Source organism: Scyliorhinus canicula, chromosome 3 (genome assembly GCF_902713615.1).
Source record: "Scyliorhinus canicula chromosome 3, sScyCan1.1, whole genome shotgun sequence".
In the NCBI taxonomy this organism is placed as follows: domain Eukaryota; kingdom Metazoa; phylum Chordata; class Chondrichthyes; order Carcharhiniformes; family Scyliorhinidae; genus Scyliorhinus; species Scyliorhinus canicula.
The window spans coordinates 183,775,094-183,802,980 of record NC_052148.1 but is presented as its reverse complement, the minus strand read 5'-3'; the positions used below and the strand labels follow the sequence as shown (position 1 = coordinate 183,802,980).

The 27,887-nt window shown below is 45.8% G+C and overlaps 1 protein-coding gene across 13 annotated transcripts in view; it reads left to right on the top strand.

Annotated features, from left to right (window-relative positions):
• ndst3 (N-deacetylase/N-sulfotransferase (heparan glucosaminyl) 3) overlaps window positions 1-27,887 on the top strand; it is a 1,441,915-nt gene that overhangs the window by 508,116 nt on the left and 905,912 nt on the right. The window contains exon 4 of one of the 13 annotated variants that reach the window (XM_038791877.1): window positions 5,385-5,532. The exons of the other annotated variants lie outside the window; for them this stretch is intronic. The gene's annotated coding sequence lies outside the window, so the exon portion shown is untranslated. The remainder of the gene's footprint in view (window positions 1-5,384; window positions 5,533-27,887) is intronic. 13 annotated transcript variants of the gene reach the window in all.

The following is a 27,887-nucleotide window of genomic DNA, read 5'->3' as shown; positions in this document are numbered from 1 at the left end:
AGGACCTGGATCCGGAAGTCTCACTTCATTCCTGGTATTTCTGATATTGAAAGATGTGTGAAAAGGGGCAGGGCATAAAGAACATACATATCATTTACAAATCAGTCGGGCCATTTAAAGAGATTGGAAAGAACATGAAGTCATGATTTTCACTATCAAAACGTGCATAAATCACTGAGTGTGCTTCATGACTTTGTGCGAGTAAGCAGCTCTGAAGGTCTGACCAAAGTGTAGGCGAAGGTCTCAGAAAATAGTCTGGAAAATCTGTGCCATGTTGGAAGCAGCCGTGAAAAACAGGTGCCCAAGGGCTGCCAGGTGCCCAAGGGCTGACAACGCAGAATAGCTGAGCAGAGACTTATGGCCAAGTTCCGCACACGAGTGCGGCCTCAACCGGGACCTGGGATTCATGTCGCATTACATTCATCCCCCACCATCTGCCCTGGGCATGCAAAATCCTACCAACTGTCCTGCTTGAGACAATTCACACCTCTTTAACCTGGGGTTACCCCTATCTCTGGATCTGTAAAGACTTAATTACCTGCAAATGCTCGCATTCAAAGCATTGTCTTGCATCTTTGACTTTGTCTGTATATATGTTTCCGGAACATACCTCTTTATTCACCTGAGGAAGGAGCAGTGCTCTGAAAGCTAGTGATTTGAAACAAATCTGTTGGACATTAACCTGATGTTTTAAGACTTCTGACTGTTTCCACTGGTCAGCATGAGTGTTCCTTCTGCCTGCTGGACACAAAGTATCCCTCCAGCCTTCAACCCCCTGCACCAGAATCTCCAGATCCAAGTCGTCGGATCTGGGTGCATTTAATCCATGAAATACATTGGCGCTGTTCCTCTTGCATATTATGCCATGACAATAGATGAATTACGATTCTCTTTCTACGCTACGCTACGCTACTCAATATTTATGCGCAGCCAACTGCTGGAACCTTTTCTCGAGTCGTGAAGACTCGCACTTGCCTGTGAGGACATTGTGCTGATGTGACGGTTATGACCAAGACTCTTTTGGGTGCCAAATTTGAAAATGTAACAGATGTAATGGCATATGGTTGGGAGGAGATGCATGGGGGAAGTTCTGATACCAGCCCCTGAAGTGCCATGTTCATGTCACTTGCTGTATATTGTTAAAACATTAACTCTGCTTTTTCTGCTCAGATGCTGCCAGGCCTGCTGGGTTTTGTCACTCATTTTCTGCTTCAATTTCAGATCTCCAGTAACTTGCATTTTGCTTTTATTTTAGTAGTGTCATGACCTGCTGTAGCTCTAAAGATGCTCTCATTTACATGGCTGTGGCTGGTGGATTGTTGAAACAAGTGAACGTCAGCAATGTGGACACTCCTCCCGGATCTGAAACTTCCTATGGAAGATTCTTAATGGACCAACTTACAGCAAAAATAACCAGTTCTCCAATATGTAAATATTCTGCTCACATGACAATGCGCTGAGGTCGCTTGGTATGACCCCTTCACATCTTCCTTCCTGTTATCGCGAGTGACTTCCATGGCAGCCCTTTATATAGGACCTGAATTGTAAAAAGCCCGCTCCCTAAATTGGGCCCATGCACCCTCTGCCTCTGAAGTATTTCCAGAGTCAGCGGGTTTGACTTCAGCTCGCACCTGCCTCCTAGCGATGAAAATCGCACGTCCTGATATTTTCCCAAGACTGAGTCCTGCCACACACATCGACAAGGAAAATGCAAAGAAAATATGTGGAAAGTAATCACATTTGGAATCATTTGAAACATAGGGGCTGGTTTAGCTCACTCGGCTAAATCGCTGGCTTTTGAAGCAGGCCAGCAGCACGGTTCGATTCCCGTACCAGCCTCCCCGGACAGGCGCCGGAATGTGGCGACTAGGGGCGTTTCACAGTAACTTAATTGAAGCCTACTCGTGACAATAAGCGATTTTAATTTCATTTCGTTTCATAAGGCTCTGTTAATGCTTTCAGAAGGCTTCGGAGACTGATGTTACATTCTCAAAAATACACATTTTATCGTGTCTCAAGTGAGGTGAAGAAGTGGACTTGTGCAGATCAAAATGTATCTTTAAGACCAAAAAGTTGGCAAAGGTAAAGTTATATTAATGACATATCCTCCTTTCCTGTTATCCTTTAGTGCCAGACAGGAATAAACAATTGTAGTTCGCCCATGCACTCCACTGTCATCCCCTTAAGTAACGTTTTCAAATCTATCATAGTCAACTTATGCCATTATAGTTTCCTTTATTAAGATTGAGGACCCTAGTCTCCGAATCAACTACTTTACTCTCCCTTGATGAAAACTTTTATCATATTATGGTCGCTCATCTGCAAGGGGTCTCGCACAACTAGATAGCCAATGATTCTGTTCTCATTACACGGTACTCGGTCTAGGATGGCCTGCTCTCTAGTTGGTTCCTCAACGTATTGGTCCAGAAAAGCATCCCGTATACACTCCAGGAGAGAGATAGAGAACTTACTAGCATGGTGCAGTGACCAGTCTCACTTAATGTTAGTAAAACAAAGGAGCTGGTCATTGACTTTAGGAAGCATGATGTAGTGCACACCTCTGACTATATCAATGATGCCAAGGTGGAGATGGTTGAGTTTCAAGTTCATGTGTAAATATTACCAACAATTTGTCCTGGTCCACCCATGTCGATGTTACGACGAAGAAAGCGTAACAACGCCTTTACTTCCTCAAGAAATTAAGGAAATTCAGCCTGTCCATAATAATATCCAAATACAGTTTCTGTAGATGCACCATAGAAACCATTGTATCTGGTTGCATTACAGCTTGGTATGGCATCAGTTCTGTCCAAAATCATAAGAAATTACAGAATTGTGAACACAGTCCATCACTTAGGCCCGTCTACCATCTATTGACTGTCGATGGGCGCGATTCTCCGCAAATGCGGCGAATCGTAAAGGCTGCCGTGAAACTGGCCGTGTTTCACGACAGCTTCCGCGCCCCCTCCCGGGACCCGATCCTCCCCCCCGGGCGGGGCTAGCAGCGGGGCCCCGTGAAGCACGGCATCGCGACCTTAGCGACCGTCGCTAAGTCCGCGCGCCAAGCGTCACACCGGCTGACGCGCATGATGACGTCAGCCGCATATGCGCGGGTTGGACGGCTCCAACCCGCACATGCGCGGGGCCTCATCTCCCTCGGCCGCCCCGTTGACTGATCCTGCGGGGCGGCGGAGGGAGAAAGAGTGCCCACCGATCGCGGGCCCATGCCCCCCTTGGCATGGCCGTGGTACGGCCGTGCTAATTGGGGCCCTGGATGCCCAGAACGGGCATGTTTCAGACGTTTTTACGACGGCAGCAAGCAGGTGTGTTTGCTGCCGTAAAAACGGCTGTAAAGGCCTGGGAACTCGGCCCATCGGCCTGGGGAGAATCGCTGTTCGCCGTAAAAAAACGGCGAGCAGCGATTCGTGTCGTGGGGCGGCCGTGGGGGGAGGGGGGGGGGGAGAATAGCAGGAGGGCGTGAAAAATGTTGGGGACGCCCTCCCGCTGTTCTCCCACCCATCGTGGGGGGCGGAGAATTGCGCCCTATATTTCTCACTGCTTTGGGAAAGCGGGCAACATAATCAAAGACCCCTCCCATTCTGTTATTCTTTCTTTCAACTTCTTCTATCGAGGAGAAGATGCAAAAGCTTCAGTACTTGTTCTAACAAATTCTATGACCGCCTTTTCCCTGCTGCTACTAGACTCTTGAATGGCCCGGCTATACATTAAATCAATCTTTCTATGCATTTTTCCTTTTATACAGTTGCAGTTATTTTTTGTATGGTGTACGTGTTTATATATGTAACGTGTATATATATAACGTGTTTATATATGTTTATATATGGGTTACGGGTATAGGGTGGATACGTGGGTTTGAGTAGGGTGATCATTGCTCGGCACAACATCGAGGGCCGAAGGGCCTGTTCTGTGCTGTACTGTTCTATCTATCTATATGTATGGAGTGATCTGTCAGGCCTATATGCAGAATAATACTTATCACTGTACCTTGGTACGTTTGACAGATTTTATCAATAAACAAATAAACCAATGCATCGCCGATGGTTGTCGTTCAGCCTCTTGAGTGTGTGCACATGCAGGCATCATCAGCGTATGACAGCTCAATGACAGAAGTTGGGGTGGAGGCGTCTGGGGATGAACAGTTTCCCCCTTGCCCGTAGGCTAGCTTCATTCCAGTGGGGAGCTTCATAGTGATGGGGTGCAGTGTTGCAGTGAGGAAGATTGCATTGGTGCAATAACGCAACCCTGCTTGATGGCAGCTTGCACTCGTATTGGATGTGTGGTGGATCCATTGGTGAGGATCATGGTTCACATGTCATCTTGAAGTATGCAGAGAATGGTGACAAATTCTGTGGGCAGCCGAATATGAGGAGGATGTTCCTCTATCTTTCACAGTTGACAGAGTCAAAGGCCTTTGTGAGGTCAAAGAAGGCCATGTACAAGAGTTGGTGCTGCGTCCTGCACTTTTCTTTGATTTGCTAGGTGCTGAAAATCACATACATTGTGCCTCTTGATGGATGGAAGCAGCATTAAGACTTGGGTAGGACCTCTTCTGCCACTGGGAAGAGGTGGTTGAGGAGGATTCCTGCAATGGCCTTTCCTTTGGCAGATAGTAGGGAAATCCCTATGTAATTGCCACAGTTGGACCTTGATTGAAAATGGTCACAATAGCCGTATCTCTCAGATCTCCCAGCATGCTCTCTTCCTTCCAGACATGGGTGAGGAGGTCATACATTCGTGTCAAGAGCGCCTTTCCGCCGTAATTTAGTACTTAATTGGGGATTCCATCTGCACCAGAGGCCTTGTTGTTTTTCAGTTGTTGGATTACTTTATTGCCCTCACGGCAAGCTGACGTGCTGAGATGGTGGCGGATAGTGTTATGGGATGGGGCTGAAGGCATGTACATCAAGGGCTTTGTCTTGGCTGAGGAGGTCCTCCTGGTAGTCTCTCCAATGGACATTGACTGCCTCTCTGTCATTGATGAGCACCTCTCCATTTTTGATTCTCTGTGGGCTATGTCCCTGCGTACTCGGACTGAAAATGATTATTTATTTATTTGTTTTATTTTTTATAAATTTTGAATACCCAATTAATTTTTTCTAATTAAGGGCAATTTAGCGTGGCCAATCCACCTAGCCTGCACATCTTTTGGGTTTTGGGGGTGAAACCCATGCACACACGGGGAGCATGTACAAACTCCACAGGGATCGAACCCGGGTCCTCAGCACCATAAGCAACAATGCTAATCACTGTGCCACCGTGTTGCCCTGAAAATGATTTTAATTACGCTGAAGAAGGCACACACATCGTAGTTGTTGGCGGGTTAGTGTATCCTGCGCTCGTTCCACTCACCATTTGTTCTTTAGGTTACAGGTTCTTTGTTGCACCTCGACCTTCAGTTGCCTGGGTCAGCTTGTTTCCTCTTGTTCGAAATTTGGTGGAGCTGCCAGTCAGCAAATGGAACAAAGAGCCAAATATTCTACAACAGAAAGTACTGAAGTTAGAATTACAATGGTAAAGAAAGTTTCCTGATTATTCCCCAGTCATCTGAAAATACCTGTCGGATTGTTAAGCAACATTGATTTGTAATTTGCAGTCAGCGGCAAAGCAACAATCATCGTCCTTGACCGCGTGGAGAGTTGCGCTGTGGGGTCTCATGATCTCTATAATGAGAGCATTACCTTTATTGTCACAAGTAGGCTTATATTAACACTTTAGTGTGAGAAGTTACTGTAAAAAGCCCCTAGTCGCCACATTCCACGCCTGTTCGGGTGCACAGAGGGAGATTTCAGAGTGTCCAAATTACCTAATAGCACATCTTTCAGGACATGTGGGAGGAAACCGGAGCATCCAGAGGAAACCCACACAAATATGGTTTCCCAACAGTGAGCTGCAGTGATGCCAACAAGTTAATACTCATATTAAAGAACTTACATATACAGCAAACCAGGTGAAAGTACTAATAATCAATTGGCTTTTGAGAAACTTTACAGAGAGCTTATTGAAGATTGGGGCAGTCTCACGAGGTTAAGATTGAAGTTGAACTATCATAATAATAATAATCGCTTATTGTCACAAGTAGGCTTCAATTAAGTTACTGTGAAAAGCCCCTTGTCGCCACATTCCAGCGCCTGTTCGGGGAGGCCGGTACAGGAATTGAACCCGCGCTGCTGGTCTTGTTCTGCATTATAAGCCAGCTGTTTAGCCCACTGTGCTAAACCAGCCCCTTCAAACGTTCAAAAAAGCTTTCAAAAAAATTATTTAAAAAACTATTTTTAAAATATAATATTCATAATAGTGAAATTTAACAGCATTCTACAATTTATTTTGAGGGGGTCAGACTGGTTGTTTAGAAGTAGTTATTGCTTACTCTTTACTGTATAAACCGAATTGCACCTCATTGAACAAATCCATCTTTGGGGTTGCTAACAATGGTTTTCGAGCAAAAAGGGGAAGTTCTCCCCAGGTCAATTAATTTCACTGATTTCTGGCTGTGAATGGAAATCTGCAAATTCAGAATGTTTGCATTAACCTGTAGTTTTACTAAATCTTGAACTTGGAGGCCAATTCAGAAGGATAGTGCTGGTGAATACCTGATAATTCACCAGGAAAGTTCCATTATGTTTACTAAAGCTGCTTTTGAACACAGCTTCATCCTTCTTAGCTTGCTACTGACATAGCGTAATAACAAACAACCTTTATTTTCTGATGACAGTCCCTCAGGATTTAAAATTCCCACGTCATTACCTTGAATAATGTCCTTCCTTTCAACTAAATACGGTCTCTTTACATTGCAGGCTCTTATTTTGGAAAATCATCTTAATTACTCTTCTCTGAGTTCTCTCCATTGTATTAATGGATCCTTAACAGAATAATCAATATTAATCTTACTCTGTTTTAGTAAACTGACAAATTGCAGTTTTTCATTAGATAATGTCAAAGACATAGTCAAAGCAGATGAACTTCAGTCTCTTTCAACGATACGTTAAAGGATTATTGTAACCTCAGAACATCTCATGAAATAATTAGATTAAGGGAACTAAGACTTGAATTTACCCGATACACCACCCGTCTTTTAAGTGCTAACCAGGCTACTTGAGGTCTGATATGTTGCACATATATTTCCGGATGTAATTATGCTGCTCATACTGGTGAAAATGATTATGTTGGCATCAGCATCACATACTGAGGATGTCCCATAAAATGTGCAATGTTTGCCAAGATCCCCTACGGCAATATCAGAGGACACTTGGTGCCTATATATAGATGTTCCATATCTTTGTCCAGAATCTTTTCCCTGGAGTCTACAGCCAGAAGGCACATACCCATTAAGAGGTGCTGGCTACAATCACTCATGCCATTTTCTTGATCAGTATGCTATCAGAAAAACAATCCTAGGGGACATTGCTGGATCTGGTTCTGCAGCATGATATGGATCAAGTTCATAAGAGTTCCAGTGGGAGAATATTCAGACAATAGTGATCGTATTACCATATGGTGCACATTACCTATGAGAAAGCACAAGGGGCAAACCACAACCAGAACAAACAGAAAATAAAACACACACACCCACTCCACATCTATATTCATTGTATACAACAATCCGCCCGTCATGTGAACCCTCGTTACTCAATTTAACATCTCCAAAGCTCAGTGTCCTCACACATCTCCCAGTCCATGTTGTCTCATAAATTCACTTGCCACCTCCAACATATCGAAATAATACTCTTGATTCTGGTGTGTGACCCACAGACAAGCAGGATACAACACCCCAAACTTCACCTCTTCCTTGTAGAGGGCAGCCTTTATCCAAATATAACCAGCCCGCCGCTTGGCCAGCTCCACACCCAGCTCCTGATATATCCTCAGCACATTTCCTTCCCAGGTGCACTTTTCCATCTGCCATTCCCATTTCATTATCCTCTCCTTGTCGAGAAAATGATGCAGCCTCACCACCATCACCCTGAGAAGCTGCCCCGCCTTCGGCCTCCTACTCAATGCCCTGTGCGCTCAAACCACCTTGAGTGGACGGTCAAAGACCCCCTCCTCCACCATCTTCTCCAGCATATTCTCCACATACTTTGCAGCCTGCATTCTTTCAATCCCTTCGTGCAACCCCACAATCCAGTGATTCCGTCTCCTGGAACAGTTTGAGGTACTCCACCTTCTCCCTCAACCTCTTTTGGCTGTCTGCCACAAGCACCATCTCTGCCTTTAAAGACAGCAACCGGTCCTCGTTCTTCCCCCATCAACTTCTCCACCTTCTGGAGTGCTAGACCCTGCGCCTCGAGCCTCTGCTCCACTCTCCCGAAAGCCGCCTAAGTGACTCCACCTTCTTTGCTGGGTCCTCTGAGGCCTCCATCCTGTGCTGCTGGAATTTGAGTTCAAAAGGTTCACAAGCTGTTCGGTAGACCACTGGGCAGGCAATGACGCCCCAGCACCCTCCGCCATGTTTCCTGTGTCGCACCTCAAATATACTCTCGATCAAGCTGTTGCCTCTTGTTACACTCCTCGCCTGGTAAGTCATGAATCGGCCCCACAAGTGGAGTATTGTAATACCTCAGTGCTCATGCACCTCATACGAGCAAACACCCCCTCAATCAGGTGGCGAAGGACCAAAAATATTCCACCTCGAGCAGGAGCCACCACTGTGCGACCATTCACTCCATGGCTGCCATCGGAGGTCCCCCCTATCCCCCACCCCCCTGCCATGCCTTCTTAACCATCTTGTCTATCTTTCCAGGACCAAGGTCCCTCTGATCTTTTGTACTTCCTAAGGCCCCGCCATTCATTGCATTCTCTTGCCTTGTTACTCCTCCAAAAATGCATTACCTCACACTTTTCAAGGTTAAATTCCAATTGCTACTGTTCAGCCCATCTAACCAGCTGTCCTTATTACCCTGTAATTAAAGTTTTCCTCCTGATTATTTACCACACCACCAATACGTAGTGTGGTAAACAAGGAGCGATGTCAAGAAAGCATGGGATTTACCCCAGAATACTGAAGGAAGCAAGGGAAGAAATTGCTGAGGCCTTGACTGATACCATTTGTATCTTCATTGGCTACAGGCGAGAGCCCAGAGGACTGGAGAATTGCTAATGTGGTACCGCTGCTTAAGAAAGGTAGCAGGGATAATCCTGGGCCGCGCATCGGTAGGAGGTGAATTATTGGAGAGAATTCTCAGGGACAGGGTTTATACCCATTTGGAAACAAATGGACTCATCAGCGATGGATTGCATGGTTTTTGTGAAGGGAAGATTGTGCGTCACTAACTTGATCGAGTTTTTTGAGGAGGTGACGAAGATGATTGATGAGAGGAGGGAGGTTTAAAGCCTTTGACAAGGTGCCTCACCGTACCGGCCTCCCCGAACAGGCACTGGAATGTGGCGGCTCGGGGCTTTTCACAGTAACTTCATTGAAGCCTACTTGTGACAATAAGCGATTATTATTATTATTATTTATTATTATTATCATGGCAGATTGGTACAAATGGAGAAGCCACACAGGATCAGAGGTGAGGTGGTAAGATGGATACAGAACTGGCTCGCTAACAGAAGACAAAGTGTAGTTGTAGAAGGATGTTTTTCTGAATGGAAGCCATGATGTGGAGATGCCGGCGTTGGACTGGGGTGAGCACAGTAAGAAGTCTTACAACACCAGGTTAAAGTCCAACAGGTTTGTTTCAAACACGAGCTTTCGGAGCACGGCTCCTTCTTCAGGTGAAGAAGGAGCCGTGCTCCGAAAGCTCGTGTTTGAAACAAACCTGTTGGACTTTAACCTGGTGTTGTAAGACTTCTTACTGTTTCTGAATGGAAGATTGTGACTAGTGGCATTCCACAGGGATCTGTGCTGGGGCCTGTGTTGTTAGTAGTGAACATTAACAATTTAGAGGAGAATGTAGCTGGCCTGATTAGTAAGTTCGCGGATGACGCCAAGGTTGGTGGAGTGACAGATATTGTTGAGGATTGTCAGATGATACAGCAGGACATAGATAGGTTGGAGACTTGGACAGAGAAGTGGCAAATGGAGTGTAATCCAGACAGATGTGAGGTAATGTATTTTGGTAGGTCTGATATAGAGGGCTCTGAAATAGAGATATCACAAATGGCAAAACTCTTAGGAATATAGAAAGTCAGAGAGATCTAGGCGTGCAGGTCCACAGATCTTTGAAAGTGGCAACTTAAATAGTCAAGAAAGCAGACGGAATACTTGCCTTCATTGGACGGGGCATCAAGTATAAAAACTGGCAAGTCATGCTCAAGTTGTATAGAACTTTGGTAAGGTCGCACTTGGAATATTGCGCACAATTCTGGTCGTCACACCACCAGTATGATGTGGAGGGTACAGAGGAGGTTTACCAGGATGTTGCCTGGTCTGAAGGGTGTTAACTAAGCAGAGAGGCTAAATCGACTCGGACTGTTTTCATTAGGAAGACTGAGGTTGAGGAGTGCCCTGATAGAGGTCTACATGATTATGAAGGGCATGAAAAGAATGGATGGGCAGGCACTCTTTACCAGGGTGGAGGAGTCAGTCACCAAGGGGAAATGTTTAAGGTGCGTGGGGCAAAGTTTAGAGGAAATGTGCGAGGCAGGTTTTTTACGCAGAGGGTGGTGAGCACCTGGAATGCGCTGCCAGGGGAGGTTGTTGAAACAGATATATTAACGGAGTTCAAAAAGCATCTTGACAAGCACATGGATAGGATGGGGATAGAGGGAAATGGCACAAGAAAGTGCTGAGGATTTTAGCCAAGATTGGTATCATGACCGGTACAGGCTTGGAGGGCCGGTACAGGCTTGGAGGGCCGAAGGGCCTGTTCCTGTGCTGTATTGTTGTTTCTTTGATGGGACTACATTTAAAGAAAACAAATGGTTCTTGACAAACCTGTAGGAGGACCAGTTATGTGGGAGAAAGTCAGTATATCGGTGTTGTATTACCACTACTGTTAATTTGTTGTATTCTTTGCCTTTTCCTCCAGGATAGCCAGATGTCGTCTTGTGTAGTGCTGACAAAGAATATACCAATCAGAAGATTGAATCAAACTAATTGATTGTTACACTAATTAAATGAAGTTCGCGCACTCTACTGAGTTATAGATAATAAACAAATGATATTGAATCTGTACTAAAGTATTCAATCTACTAACTTCTAAACTACACTATGACATGATCTTTATTCAACTTTCACTCAATCACTTCACAACAATCTTTCTCTATGTTCTCATCAGCTTCTCCCAGAATTCCTAGAGAGACTGTCTTACATACAGTGAATTAGTAACACCCTCTAGTGTTTGATTTATACACAGATGCAATTATTAACCCTTAACTATACTGACTATATGCATATCATTACAATCGGCTGCCCTCAGTTTGAATTTTGGTGCTTGACAGGGTACAGGACATTCTGGAAGGGGAGGGTGAACAGCCAGTGGTCGTGGTACACATCGGTACAAACAACATAGATTTTAAATAAGGGATGAGGTCCTAAAAGCAGAATACAGGGAGCTAGGAAGGAAGTTAAGAAATCAGACCTCGAAGGTAGTGATCTCAGGATCTCAGGATTACTATCGGTGCCACATGCCAGTCAGAGTAGAAATGACAGGAAAAATAGGATAAATACGTAGCTGAAGGGATGGTGTCAGGGGGAGGGTTTCAGATTCCTGGAGCATTGGGACCGGTTCTAGGGGAGGTGGGACCTGTCCAAACTGGATGGTTTACACCAGGGCAGGACTGGAACTGATGACCTTGGGGGGCTATTTGCAAGAGCGGATGGGGAGTGTTTAAACTAATGTGGCAGGGGGATGGAAACCAATGCAGGAAGTCAGAAGGTAGAAAAACAGGGACAGAAACAAAAGGCAGTAAGGGGGAAAGTTTAAGGCAGAGAAGCCATAGTCAAAAATCAAAAAGGGTGACAATACAAGGCACAGTGACTGAGGGGAGCTCAGTGAATAGGTCCAGTAATACTAAAAGGAATAAAACGGGAAGCAAAAACATAAAGCGAAAGTGACGCTGCAGGTTGTTACATGAAGATATGAGTTCAACAAAAAGGAAAATTAAGAGAAAAGTTAAGAGGAAAAATAACTTCGGAGAGGTTATAGATCAAGATTCAAAACAGAGTTATAAAAGCCACCATAAGTGTATTTTACCTGAATGCTTATAGTATTTGGAATAAGGTAAATGAGTTGATGATGCAAATCATCGTGAATGACTATGATTTAGTGGCCATTGCTGAAACATGGTTAAAGGATGGTCACGACTGGGATTCAATATCCGAGGGTATCAAACTATTCGGAAGGACAGAGTGGATGGTAAGGGAGGTGATGTGTCTCTGTTATTTAAGGATGACAATCCGGGTAATAGTAAGGGATGACATCGGTGCTATGGAAGATAAGGTTGAATCCATTTGGGTGGAAAACAGGTATAGTAAGTTGAAAAAGGCACTGATAGGAGTAGTCTATAGGCCGCCAAATAGTAACATTATGGTGGGGCAGGCAAGAAACAAAGAAATAACGGATGCATGTAGAAATGGTACAGAAGTTATCATGGGGGATTTTAATCTACATGTCGATTGGTTTAACCAGGTCGGTCAAGGCAGCCTTGAGGAAGAGTTTATAGAATGTATCCGCGATAGTTTCCTAGAACAGTATGTAATGGAACCTAGGAGGGAACAAGCGGTCCTAGATCTGGTCCTGTGTAATGAGACAGGATTGATTAATGATGTCATAGTTAGGGATCCTCTCGGAAGAAGCGATCACAATATGGTGGAATTTAAAATACACATGGAGGGTGAGAAGGTAAAATCAAACACTAGATCTTTATGTCGTCTTTGTCGACAGGAATAGTGCCGGAAGACTGGAGGATAGCAAATGTTGTCCCCTTGTTCAAGAAGGGGAGTAGAGACAACCCTGGTAATTATAGACCTGTGAGCCTTACTTCGGTTGTGGGTAAAATGTTGGAAAAGGTTATAAGAGATAGGGTTTATAATCATCTTGAAAAGAACAAGTTGATTAGCGATAGTCAACACGGTTTTGTGAAGGGTAGGTCATGCCTCACAAACCTTATTGAGTTTTTTGAGAAGGTGACCAAACAGGTGGATCAGGGTAAAGCTGTTGATGTGGTGTATATGGATTTCAGTAAGGCGTTTGATAAGGTTCCCCACGGTAGGCTATTGCAGAAAATAAGGAAGTATGGAATTGAAGGTGATTTAGCGGTTTGGATCAGTAATTGGCTAGCTGAAAGAAGACAGAGGGTGGTGGTTGATGGCAAATGTTCATCCTGGAGTTCAGTTACTAGTGGTGTACCGCAAGGATCTGTTTTGGGGCCACTGCTGTTTGTCATTTTTATAAATGACCTGGAAGAGGGTGTAGAAGGATGGGTTAGTAAATTTGCAGATGACACGAAGGTCGGTGGAGTTGTGGATAGTGCTGAAGGATGTTATAGGATACAGAGGGACATAGATAAGCTGCAGAGCTGGGCTGAGAGGTGGCAGATGGAGTTTAATGCGGAAAAGTGTGAGGTGGTTCACTTTGGAAGGAGTAACAGGAATGCAGAGTACTGGGCTAATGGCAAGATTCTTGGTAGTGTAGATGAACAGAGAGATCTCGGCATCCAGGTACATAAATCTCTGAAAGTTGCCACCCAGGTTAATAGGGCTGTTAAGAAGGCATATGGTGTGCTAGCCTTTATCAGCAGGGGGATTGAGTTTCGGAGCCACAAGGTCATGCTGCAGCTGTACATAACTCTGGTGCGGCCGCACCTGGAGTACTGCGTGCAGTTCTGGTCACCACATTATAGGAAGGATGTGGAAGCTTTGGAATGGGTTGGTGGAGGGAATGGAGGGAAGGTGTTACGAGGAAAGGCTCAGGGACTTTAATGTAGAGAAGTGTGAGGTGATTCACTTTGGAAGAATAACAGGAATGCGGAATATTTGGCTAATGGTAAAATTCTTAGCAGTGTGGATGAGCAGAGGGATCTCGGTGTCCATGTACATAGATCCCTGAAAGTTGCCACCCAGGTTGATAGGGTTGTGAAGAAGGCCTATGGTGTGTTGGCCTTTATTGGTAGAGGGATTGAGTTCCGGAGCCATGAGGTCATGTTGCAGCAGTATTGCGTACAGTTCTGGTCGCCTCATTATAGGAAGGACGTGGAAGCTTTGGAACGGGTGCAGAGGAGATTTACCAGGATGTTGCCTGGTATGGAGGGAAAATCTTATGAGGAAAGGCTGATGGACTTGAGGTTGTTTTCGTTAGAGAGAAGAAGGTTAAGAGGTGACTTAATAGAGGCATACCAAATGATCAGAGGGTTAGATAGGGTGGACAGTGAGATCCTTCTCCCGTGGATGGAGGTGGCTAGCACGAGGGGACATAGCCTTAAATTGACGGGTAATAGATATGGGACAGACGTCAGAGGTAGGTTTTCTACGCAAAGAGTGGTGAGACCGTGGAATGCCCTACCTGCAACAGTAGTGAACTCGCCAACATTGAGGGCATTTAAAAGTTTATTGGATAAGCATATGGATGATAATGGCATAGTGTAGGTTAGATGGCCTTTAGTTTTTGACTTCCCATGTCGGTGCAACATCGTGGGCCGAAGGGCCTGTACTGCGCTGTATCGTTCTATGTTCTATGTAGCTCCTCCACAGTCACTGAATCGGTCCAGGTTCAGTACCAGTTTTGCTGTTGTGAAAGTCCACAAATCCTAACCCGCTGTCCACACTTGGTCTTGGGAACGGAGAATCGAGCCCATTATCTTTTACTTTTAAATTTAAATGCTCTGACAACAAAATACACCTGATTGGATAAGATAGAGATAAAAATAAAAATATCTTTAAAATATAAAAATAGACTTATATTGATTGTAGATACTTGACATTCCACAAATATCAGCTTTACTGGGCTAGTGAATATGTTTAGCAGTAATTATGAACTTAATACCATTTTAAAAAACTTGGACTCATTCACCAAGGTGTAATTCATCAAAGAGTTTTTACATTGAGGTTATTATCTTAAAAGTGGGAGTTTTTGTTGATTCACTTATCACGGGCGGGATTATTCTGTAATCGGCGGGGTGGGCAACTCCGGTGGGATGGAGTGGTGTGAACCACTCCGGCATCGGGCCGCCCCAAATGTGCGGAATCCTCCGCACCTTCAGGGGCTCGGCCCGCCCCGGAGTGGATTGCGCCCTGCCGGCCGGCGGTAAAGGGGCTTGGTTCCATGCCAACCGGCGCCGAAAGGCCTCCGCCGGCCGGCGTGGGTTGGTGCATGTGCAGGAGCACCAGCGTGTGCTGGCGTCATCCCCGTGCATGCGCAGAGGGCTTTGTTTCCGCACTGGGAATGGTGGACCGGTACAGCCTCCGGTGCGGACGGACAGAGTGCCCCCACGGCACAGGGCCCACTCGCGGATCGGTGGACCCCGATCACGATCCAGGACACCGTGGGGGCACCTCCTGGGACCAGATCCCCCCGCGCTCCCCCCAAGAACCCCGGAGGCCGCCCGCGCCGCCAGGTCACTCCGGTAAGGGATCTACTCCAATTTACGCTGGCGGGACTGGCAAAATATGGGTGGGAATTCAGCCCATCGCGAGCCAGAGAATTCGGGCAGCCCCGGGCTCATTGAGTCATGCCGGACCCCGCCATTCTCTGAGGTGGGAGGTGCAACTCACGCCGGGCTGATTTTTGGGGGCCTGGAGAATTTGGAGGACGCGGGGGTGGGATTCACGCTGACCCCCAGCGATTCTCCGACCCGGCGGGGTGTCGGAGAATCCCGCCCCACTTAGGGATTTCATTCTGTGAGGATGTTGTGGGAAGGGGGCCCAAACTGTCCACTCTCCGGAGTAGCTGACCAAAACTACGAAGAGAAAGGTCTGGATTTCCATGTTACTCTTTGTATGTATACACTCCAGAAGTTGTCATCAGTTTCAGAGGAATTATGATTGTAATGCTGATAGTTTTGCTGTCATTATTGTCGCAAAATTTAGTTCCAGGAGTTCAGTCATCTACTCATTACTTTTCTTTCTCTCATTTTAATGGATGGAAAACCATAAGGGAACATTTTCTGAACCCCAGTGTAGCCTTCTGCAGATTTCCCATCAGGAGAATAATTTTGTCAAATTATCTCTATTTCTCGCCCCCAAAAATCAGTCCCATACCTCAGTAACAAAATCGATGAACTTCACTGGACTGAATGGCCTTTTCCTCATTCATGGTCTTTCTTGTATTCACAAGATGCTCTTCCTTAAATCTTCACTTTCTTTGACTATGGTTACCAGTTGCTCACAACAGCAATGAACACAATTCAAAAATAATTAATTGCGAGTGCAGTGCTTTGGACATGAACATATTATGATAAGGTTTTTAAAAATGATTTGTTCCATATTCACTAATGGATCCGTTTCCACTTATTGATTAAGTTTATTTGAACCTTATTAACTGATGAAGATTATTATTGTGTAACAACACAAGTGACAAAACCACTTCAGTTAAAATCGATAATTTTTCTGTCCAGTGATTGTTCAGCATATTTCTAAGCGGCATTAATTCTGATTATAGTTCCTATTCAACAGGTCCTGTACATTATTGATTCGCCCTTCTGTTAATTCCCATTCAATTTTACCTCGTTATGGTGTATTTCTGACTGAGTAATTTAATCCCCGTCTCATTTCCCATCTCATTTCCAGTCAATTATTCATTGCCTGCTGTTGCTGTCTCTAATTCCAGTCCTGCCTCAAAGTTCTCTCTTCACTTTGATAATGTGCAGTTTCCTTCTTTCCACTGATATCCTTAGGTTTACCCTTTCTCTTTGTACTCTGTCACCATCATTGCACGTGCATGAGCCAGGAACTATGGCAGGAATGTCATGGCACTCCAGGTCCCCCTCCATGCCAACCCTCCCATATCACAGCACACCTTTGCCTCCCAAACTCTCACTGGAGAATTAATGAAAATTTAACTCATTTTGTGAAAAACTGCTAGACATGATGATAAACTTCCAATGCTATGCAACAAAACATAATGGAAAGAATAACCTCTATCTCTATAATAAGTATTTTTCTTCACTCCCTGAACCCTGAAGTAAAAAAAATATGCTGGGGAATGGGCAGAGGTAGGGCCTTCTTTCAATGGCCAAAAGTCTCCTTCCGTGCTGTAGGGTTTCTAATTCTAAATCAGTGCAAATTATTCATCATCACTGTTTATAACATACAAGAAATATTATGGACGTTGTTAAGAAAAGTCCTTCAATAATTATGTTTTTCTTGTAACGCTTAACCCCATTTGCCCAACCAATGTTGATAAAGTGTGGAAGCAATACACATTTTCATTGGTAAAATAAAACTAAGAGGCTATCCATTTCAAGTTTTTGAAGTGGCAATGTGGATTGGCGAACATAAAACGATATTGGCTTGAAAGTTAGGATTTGCATGGACTTTGCCTGAAGTCAGGCCCAAAAGCCAGGGTAACCCGGTCATGGCCATTCATGAAACCACCCCCCCCCCCCCCCAAAAAAAAACAAAAGTTGTACTTTCAGCCATTGAGAAACTAATTAATTACGATTGGGGTTCCCACCCCTTTTAAGGATGCACACTCCGAGAACTGTTGTTCACCAAGAGCAGTGACCACTCCTGGGACTGCACCCACAGTGAGGATGCAATGGTAAAATGCCAAGAGTAATGGGAAGAAGTGGTCACCTAAGTGGGTTAGTTGGTTCCTGAGTGGGAGGGCACCTTCCCTCAACTTCCATGGAAGAAGTCCTTCACTTTCACTGTTGCCACTAGAATACCAATGATGGAAAGAATAAGCTCCACAATAAATACTGCCTCAGTCTTCAGGGTGTGTGGCAGCCTCCTGCACATAGGGTGCCCCTGGGCTGCCACCAGCACCTAAAGGGCATGCTCTGCGGAACTGACACCACCAACCATTTTGGTATCTATATGCAATTGGAGAAGGAGAAAGACCGACAATCAGTTCGGGCTTACACCCCAGGACGCTCAAATCCACCAAGCCTCCCCCACCCTAACATATCCTCATTTCTCTCAGAGTGACATCCAGCGAGCCAGTTGTGCTGGAAAACCTCACTCTGCACACTCACCACCGGACACATCATGAGCCGCTAGATCCCAGACCTCAAACCCCTGCGAGGAACATTAGGGAGACTGTGCTTAAGTGCCCTCCCCTGATTCACACACTTGCCCTTTGGTCACAAGGATATACACAGTGTTGAAGCACAGGTCTCGAATGTTTGATTGTTGGCTGCTGACTCCATGATGCCGATGCTTCTAGAGGTCAAGCAAACTGTTCAGGTTTCAAAGTTTGATTGCAATCCAATTATCATCATCTGAGACATGGCATATGTACACATGAGAAGCCACTTAAGAATATTTTGTTTATTAAAATCAACTACGTAACATTCCACACTATTACACTAACCATTAAATAACAAGGAAACATCATCGTTCCATATTGGTAGCAATACAAAGCTATATATATATCAGCTCATTATCACAGAAAAAGTGAAACACACGGTATCACCCCTCGCAGGTTCCTCAATGGAAACGGAGGATAGGCCTGAGAATGTGTTATCATGTCCTGAACTTTATCATAGAAATGATCTGTCCATCAATGTGTTACTTGTTCCACGTATCAGTGCTACTCTCCGTCCAGGAGCCGCAGCTGTGCAGGTCCTCCCACACGGACCAATCTCACCAGAACCAAATCCTGGCATCCACATATTCCACTGACACTTAAGGTACAGTTGAACATCTTTGACTTCCAGCGGGTCTAACCAGCGTTGAAGTGCCAGTTACACACAGCACTCACCACGCCAACAACAAGAGAATCAGCAATCTGCAAAAGCAGGTGGCCCATTTGGATCACTGTCGCGCACCAGGTCCTGCAGCACCTTCTTGCTTCAAATTGGATTGCCTTCTGGACTCGTACATCCCCCTGATCCTGGTGTTCCGGCGCCCAGGCACCTTAGAAAAATTGTCCTTTCCAGCTACAGAAAAAGAAGGAAACAGCTACAGCAGCCTCAAGGCATTTGCAGACACCAGCAGAAGCAGCAGCAAACACAACCTGCAAATATTTCAGTTTATTAACAGTATCAAACTACAGAAGAGAATACAAATCTCTTGGCATCCAGAATACTCTCAAACCGCTCCCCCGACCTACATCAGCAGAAAGGCTCACCAGTTCACCCCACTGGAAAAGGCCGCTCCAACACCGAGCACAGCGGGGGAGAGAGAGAAAAACATTTCACCCCACCCAAGAGGGGAACAGTTCGGCCCAGAACAGGTCCGGCACATTATAAACAAAACCAAATACAGAGCAACCACCGAAGGAGAAGGCAAAACAAGCAGGAAGATAACAAAGTCACCAGCCGTCCACTAAGGACCAGAACAAAAAACCAAAGGAACAACACCACCAGCTGCCAATACAGTGCACCCCACCTCCCCAAGGCACCAACAACAGACCCACATCGGAGGAAAGGCGCGAACGTATGTGTGTCAACATCAGTGTGTGCATAAAGAGTAAATGCATGAATGTGCGTGCATGCCTGTTAGAGTACATGCTATGTGAGAACGAGCAGCACAGACCACCGGAAAGGGTCCCGCCGACACAAGGCACAGCCAAGGAAGGAGACAGAACACCCCACTTACCTCCAACACTGGTAATTTGCCAGGGACCAGGCCATAGAAACAAGAGATGTCGCAGCAGACAAGCACACAGCTGCCACAGAAAGAAAAGCAACATGCTGCCAATGGCAGAAAAATTATTTGCAGGTCCCGCACCGACAGTGGACTTGGATTGGATTGGATTAGATTTGTTTATTGTCATGAGTACCGAGGTACAGTGAAAAGTATTTTTCTTTGAGCAGCTCAACAGATCATTAAGTATATGGGAAGAAAAGGGAACAAAAGAAAATACATAATAGGGCAACACAAGGTATACAATGTAACTACATAAGCACCGCATTCGGGTGAAAAATACAGGGGTGTAGTGTTAATGAGGTCAGTCCATAAGAGGGTCATTTAGGAGTCTGGTAACAGCGGGGAAGAAGCTGTTTTTGAGTCTGCCCTTGTGTGTTCTCAGACTTCTGTATCTCCTGCCCGATGGAAGAAGTTGGAAGAGTGAGTAAGCCGGGTGGGAGGGGTCTTTGATTATGCTGTCCGTTTTCCCCAGGCAGCGGGAGGTGTAGATGGAGTCAATGGATGGGAGGCAGGTTTGTGTGATGGACTGGACTGTGTTCACGACTCTCTGAAGTTTCTGCCGCTTCTGGGCCGAGTAGTTGCCATATCAGATAGAATGCTTTCTATGGTGCATCTGTAAAAGTTGGTAAGAGTTAATGTGGACATGCCGAATTTCCTTATTTTACTGAGGACGTATAGGCGCTGTTGTGCTTTCTTGGTGGTAGCGTCGATGTGGGTGGACCAGGACAGATGTTTGGAGATGTGCACCCAGAGGAATTTGAAACTGCTAACCATCTCCACCTCAGCCCTGTTGATGCTGGTAAGGGAGTGTACAGTACTTTGCTTCCTGAAGTCAATGACCAGCTCTTTAGTTTTACGGGCATTGAGGGAGAGATTGTTGTCGCTGCACCACTCCACTAGGTTCTCTATCTCCCTCCTGTATTCTGACTCGTCGTTATTCGAAATCCGGCCCACTATGGTCGTATTGTCAGTAAACTTGTAGATGGAGTTGGAACCAAATTTTGCTACGCAGTCATGTGTGTACAGAGAGTAGAGTAGGGGGCTATGTACGCAGCCTTGCGAGGCCCCGGTATTGAGGACTATTGTGGAGGAGGTGTTGTTGTTCATTCTTACTGATTGTGGTCTGTGGATCAGAAAGTCAAGGATCCAGTTGCAGAGTGGAGAGCCAAGTCCTAGGTTTTGGAGCTTTGATATGAGCTTGGCTGGGATTATGGTGTTGAAGGTGGAGCTGTAGTCAATAAAAAGGAGTCTGATGTCGGAGTCCTTGTTGACGAGATGCTCTAAGGATGAGTGTAGGGCCAGGGAAATGGCGTCTGCTGTTGGACTGGTTGTGGTGGGATGCAAATTGCAGTGGATCAAGGCGTTCTGAGAGTATGGAGGTGATGTGCTTCATGACCAACCTCTTGAAGCACTTCATTACGACTGAAGTCAGGGCCACCAGACGGTAGTCATTGAGGCAAGTTGCCTGGTTCTTCTTCTTGAACTAGGTGGGGACCTAGGAGTGGAGTAGGGACAGGTTAAAGATGTCCATAAACATCTCTGCCAGCTGGTCCATGCAGGCTCTGAGTGCACGACCAGGGATCCCGTCTGGGCCCGTCGCCTTCCGAGGGTTCACTTTCAGGAAGTCCGAACTGACTTCGGAAGCTGTGATGGTGGGTATGGGTGAGTTAAGGGCTGCTGGGGCACTCGACAGCGGATTATTGGTACCTGCTCAAACTGAGCATGGAATGCATTGAGTTCTTTGGGGAGAGGTTTGCTGCTGCCAGAGATACTGCTCGGCTTCGCTTTGTAGCTCGTTATGTTGTTTAGTCCTTGCCACAACCGCCGAGAGTCTGTCTGTGACTCTAACTTGGTTTGATATTCTCTCGTGGCATCTCAGATGGCTTTGCGGAGGTCGTACCTTGATTTCTTGTATAGGTCAGGGTCGTCTGACTTGAACGCCTCAGACCTGTCCTTCAGTAAGGAGTCAATCTCACGATTGAGCCATGTTTTCCAGTTGGGGAACGTGCGTATTGCTTTCTTTGGCACGCAGTCGTCCGTACATTTCCTGATGAAGACTGTGGCGGCGGTGGCATACTCATTTAAGTTGGTCGCTGAGTTCTTAAATATTCCACTATCTCCAATCAGTCACAGAGGAGCTCTTCAGCACTGCACAATCTTCTTAGCTGGATTTTCGTGCTTGAGTTTCTGCTAATATGCCGGGAGAAGGGCAGCACGGTGGCCTAGTGGTTAGCACAACCGCCTCACGGCGCTGAGGTCCCAGGTTCGATCCCGGCTCTGGGTCACTGTCCGTGTGGAGTTTGCACATTCTCTCCGTGTCTGCGTGGGTTTTGCCCCCACAACCCAAAAATGTGCAGAGTAGGTGGATTGGCCACGCTAAATTGCCCCTTAATTGGAAAAAATAATTGGGTAATCTAAATTTAGAAAAAAAAAAAAAAAAATGCCGGGAGAAGGAGCACCATCTTATGGTCTGATTTCCCAGCGTGCGGTCGGGAGAATGGAACGGTAGGCGCCTTTGATTTTTGAGTAGCAGTGGTCAAGAGTGTTGTCGACCCTGGTGGGACAGGAGATGTGCTGGAATTTTGGCAGTACACTCTTGAGGTTGGCCTTGTTGAAGTCTCCGGCCACGATGAACAGGGCCTCCGGGTGTTCTGTTTCGTAGTTGTTTATAATTGCGTACAGTTCCTCCAGCGTCTTCCTCACTTCTGCCTGGGGTGGGATATAGGCCGCTGTGATAATGGCTGAAGTGAATTCAGGTGGAAGATAGTATGGGCGGCACTTCACAGTCTGGTATTCCAGGTCCGGGGAGCAGTAGGTGACCAGGGTCGCCACATCCAAGCACCAGGAGGAGTTGATGAGGAGGCAAACCCTTCGCTTTGCCTGATGACGCGGTGCGGTCCGCCCGGTGAATTGTGAAGCCTTCAGGTTGTATGGCACAGTCCGGTAAGGCAGGGGTGAGCTATGTCTCTGTGAAACAGAGCACACAGCAGTCTCTTACTTCCCTCTGAGAAGTAAGTCTAGCACTAAGCTCGTTCAGCTTGTTTTCAATCGCTTGGACGTTTGCCAGGAGTATGCTGGGGAGAGGGATCTTGAAACCGCGTTGCTTTAGTCTAACCTGCAGACCGCTGCATTTCCCTCGCTTCCTCGGTAGCGGATGCGGCTGGATGATCCCGGGATCCACTGGGAGAAGTCTGACCTTCTTGTTATGGGAGCGGCATTTTCAGAACCCCAAAATGTATCATGGATTTCAAACAACCTCTCCCTTTAATGTATTGTTGCTTTTGAAGCACACGGCTTGGTCTCCAAGTATTACAATTATGGACATGTGGGTTTTTAAACACAAAACAATGTTTATTCTATGAATTCAACTTAACATTTAAAAAAAAACATTGGATCCCTTAACACCCCTTACTTCAAAGATAACCCCGAAAATAATACAATACTAAATAATCCCTCAAAATGTTCCTTCAAACCTCCAAAAGACTTAACACCTTTAAACAGAAACACATCAGTTTAAAGACGTTACTATTATGAGTTTAAATCACCCAAATGATTCAGAGATAGTCTTTCATGGCAGAGATCACCGCAGATCCAGCTCACTGCAAACACAGACACACCCAAGCTCTTTTCCTCAAAACCGGCTTTCTCTTTTTAAACAGCTCACAGCAAACCAGCCAGGCACTCTTCAGCAGCTCTCTCAAACTGAAACCAAAACAATGCAAAATGGCTGAGCTAAAAACTCAGCTCCACCCACATTCTGACATCACTTCAGTAATATGAGCTGCTTCATTTCTTAAAGGTACATTACTTCAACATCCATTTCTTAAAGGTACTCTCTCATGACATTGTGGAAGATAGGTGGTTGCGTCTGGTGGGGTCGCAGGGCACTGGCAGGGACCAGGGCGCTGGTTACGTTTCCGGAGTCGCATCTGGCAGGGTCCCGGGATCAGTAGAAATCCACTTGGTGAGCCAACCATCGGAAGGTTGCACCCGACATGGAGCATAGCAAAGGAGGGAGAGAAAGTGAAAACCACTTTCCCCCTCTAGCACAGGCAGCTCCTCATTCCATTGACTTGCAGGTCACAGAGGCAGGAGGGGCCGCAACCAGTGAAAAAAATAAACCACAGTTCCATGGCATCCATCATACAATTCCATGTGGAAAACATTACGCGCATAAATATTCCGAGATGTAAAACATTTCACCAAAATGTGATTAACGGTGTCAATGAGGCACAGCAGCCCCAGCAGAGCCCAAGTGGCATGCAAGGTCTCAAGGGTGCTAGTGGACACTGCATGTCTCCCTCTCCAGGGACACCCGACCGCGAATATAGCCACGGAAGAGGGGCAGACATTCGGGTCAGACAACTCCCTCAGTCGCCTGATGCCTGGACCTTTTAATGGCAAGTTTGGCCAGGCCCTGGAGCAGGTTCATGAGTTCCTCTTTTCCCACCCCTCTATGCAGTGGATGCCCGTAGATCAGGAATGTGGGGCTGAAGTGCAAACAAAACTGCAACAAAAGATCTGAAAAGGGAGTGCAGTCTATAGCAGCCCATACAAATATGGTCCATAGTCTACACAAATCGATACGATAGCACAGTGGCAGCACTGTTGCTTCACAGCGGCAGGATCCCAACTTCGATTCCCGGCTTGGATCACTGTCTGGGCGGAGTCTGCACATCCTCCCCGTGTCTGTGTGGGTTTCCTCCGGGTGCTCCGGTTACCTCCCACAAGTTCCGAAAGACGTGCTTATCAGATGAATTAGACATTCTGAATTCTCCCTCCGTGTACCCGGACATGCTCCAGAGTGTGCCGACCAGGGGACTTTCATAGTTACTTCATTGCAATGTTAATGTAAGCCTACTTGTGACACTAATAACGGGCCGCATGCTCAGCCACCTCAGTCGGAAGAGCACGAGTGTCTCAATATCAGGATTGTGCCCATGTTCGGCGTGACTGATTTATGAGGCCAGCACGGTGGCACAATGGTTAGCACTGCTGCCTCACAACTCCGGGTTCCGAGGTTCAATTCCGGCCTCGGGTGATTATCTGTGTGGAGTTTGCACTTTCTCCCCGTTTCTGCGTGGGTTTCATCCGGGTGCTCCGGTTTCCTTCCACAGTCCAAGGATGTGCAGGTTAGGTGGATCGGCCATGCTAAATTGCCCCTCAGTGTCCAAAAGGTTAGGTTGGATTACTGGGATAGGGTGGAGGCGTGGAAGTAAGTAGGGTGCTCTTTCCAAGAACCGGTGACGACTTGATGGGCCAAATGGCGGCCTCTGCACTGCAGATTTGATGATTCGATGATTCTAAATCCTCAAAAAGGGCAACCATCACTGTTCCTGACACCAAGTAGTAGGGTAGTAATCAGGAGTGAAAACGGTTGCTGATTTACTTCACCCTTTCTTTAGCCTAACACTGCTGAGACTAATTGCAACATTAACAATTGCTGAGTTCAGTTAATTCAGCACAGATTAGGAATGCAAGCAGGGACACGTCTGATCTTTGTGACTCAGTACTGCACCTGACAGTGTATTTACCCACTAAATTACTAAAGGAGCTCTTAAATTACTGGTCTTATAAGTCCTGTTGAAATATTCCCCTGTACGAAGTTAAGCTTTTTTTCAGGGAAGCATTAATTTGAATATATCCCTTTCTGGTTTGCATTTTTAATTCAAGCTATCTGCCTTTCCAGTTGGAAGAAATGAATTTTTTTCTGCACTATTTGGTTGGCACTGCATCATACAATTTGAGACGGGTATTAAAGTTATGAACGGAATTAACATGCTTATTTTTAAAACATGAATATTTTACTTTCCACAAGTATCGATATAAATATTCAGTTTCTTTTTAAAATGCATTTTATGACAAACATGTATCAAAACAGGTTACAACACATTAACACCCTGAGAAACATACTTCCCAGCAATCAACTGTGCAGACTACAAATTTTTCCCTTTTTCATCCCCCCCACCCCACCCCCCCCCCCCCCCCCCCCCCCCCCCCCCCCGTGACGAACAGTTCCTCAAAGAAGGTCACAAACATCCCCCACTTTCTCTCAAACCCCACTGCACAGATCCCCTTAACTCATATTTTATCTTCTCCAACCGCAGGAAGTTGTACAGGTCACCCAACCAAACCACTATTCCTGGTGGTGATGCAGACCTCCACTCCAGTAAACGTCGCCGCCGTGCAATCAGAGAGGCGAAGGCCACGACATCGGCCTTCCTCCTCTCCTTGTGTTCCGGCTTCTCTGAAACCCCAAATACCACCACCAAAACGTCCAGGTCCACCTCCTTCTCCACTATCCTGGCTAAGACCGCAAACACTCCTGTCCAGAATCTTGCCAATTTTTTGCAACCCCGAAACATGTGCGTGAGATTCGCTGGTCCCCACCCACACCTCTCACACTCATCTGCTACTCCCTGAAAGAACCCACTAATTCTCGCCTGAGTCATATGCACCCTGTGCACCACCTTAAACTGTATCAGGCTCATCCTTGCATAAGAGGAAGTCCCATTTACCCTACGCAGCTCCTCACTCCATATTCCCCAATTGATCTCCATTCCCAATTCCCATTCCCATTTCTCCTTGATTTTCACCACCCACTCACCTCCCTGCTCCACCAGCCACTTGTATATATCCCCAATTCTTCCCTCCCCTTCCACATCAGGAAGCAGCAGCAGTGTATATCTTGGCAACCGAGGGACCCTCTCCAGAACTTTCGTGCAAAGTCCCGAACTTGCAGCTACCTGAACTCACTTCCCCTCGGCAGCTCCCTTAGCTCTAAATATTCAGCTTCACTGTCAGATAGGCAATCTATTGGAGAGCATCACCTGTTTTATTGATTTCAGTGAAACAAAAGTTTAGGCTGGTTCTATAAAAGGTGAGAGATCCATTCTGTCAGATTATGGCCCAGTTAGTGAAAATTAAAATCTATTGCATACTTGTTCGAAAATTGCTCTTCTGAACCCTGGTGATTTATGACATAGCTGCAAAAAATAAGTAAGTTATGGCCTTCCAATGGTTAGACCAAGAAATTGGGATCATTGTTATCCTGATTTAAAACATGTATTCCTCGCTCAGAGTTGCAAAGTCAATGCGCAGAGTGGACAGGGCAAGCTCTTAGTCCATCTCCTTGCTTGCTCCAAAAAACAATTGAAATTGAATCCAATTCGTGATCCCCACAAGAGAGTCATACTGGATTCAAACTGACAAGAATTGACATTACACCTAATCTCGGGTTTTATCCTACGCTTGATCTGAGACAAACGGGTGCCCTTTTTGTCAGTCCCTTATGTTTCTCAAAGCTCCTGAATGTCATCTGTAGCATGCTTGTGGCGCATCACATGCCAGGTGCCATTTTGGTGAGGGTTTCAGTGCATGCAGTGAGCATCCACCAGACGTATGCAGAGCAGGCAGATCATGGCATCAATCAGCATGCATGATTGACTTGACACCAGCAATGCAATTTTGGAACTCAAGACTCCAGCCAACATCCTCTCTTAACCTCACACAATTGAACATGTGTCCAACAGCATGAAAGATGCGCTCGCCAATTGTGATGAATGTAGGAATTTCAGATATATTGTATTATAGTATTTGGTGCAGTAAGGTTTAAGAGCCAGGATTAGTGTGTGTATGACTGCTGCAGTATTTTTCTTTTTAAATCCTGGTTTGCAAGACAGCTGGACTTTGGGAGCCAGAGGTGCAATTAAAGCATTGTGAAAGCTTGCGCTAATGGACTTTTGTTTACATTAAGAGGGTTTCCTGCGGAGTAGTTAATTAGAGACTTTGTAGTCAGTTCAGTGAGAAGATGTTGTTAATGGGAGGAGCCAGGGGTTGAAGCAGACAGATGTTGGGGTTCAGTTTTAGTTTGTGGCTAGAAGGCAAGCTGAGAAGGTTACTGAAGAAATACAGTCAGAGATTCTGCATTGTTCTGACAGGGTGTCAGGTCTATCTTTTCAAACAGTCTCAAAGGGCACCTCTGTACAGCAAATATTCCTAAGTGCTAACTGTATTTAAAAGTAGATAGGGATTTGAGATGGCTTTGTCGTTTGAGTGAAAAGAATAATAGCAGTTAAGGGAATTGTTTAAGGACTAATTGTGAGCTATTGTCTTGTGTGATGTTAAATATATTTTAATATTTATTGGTAATAATATAATATACCATGTG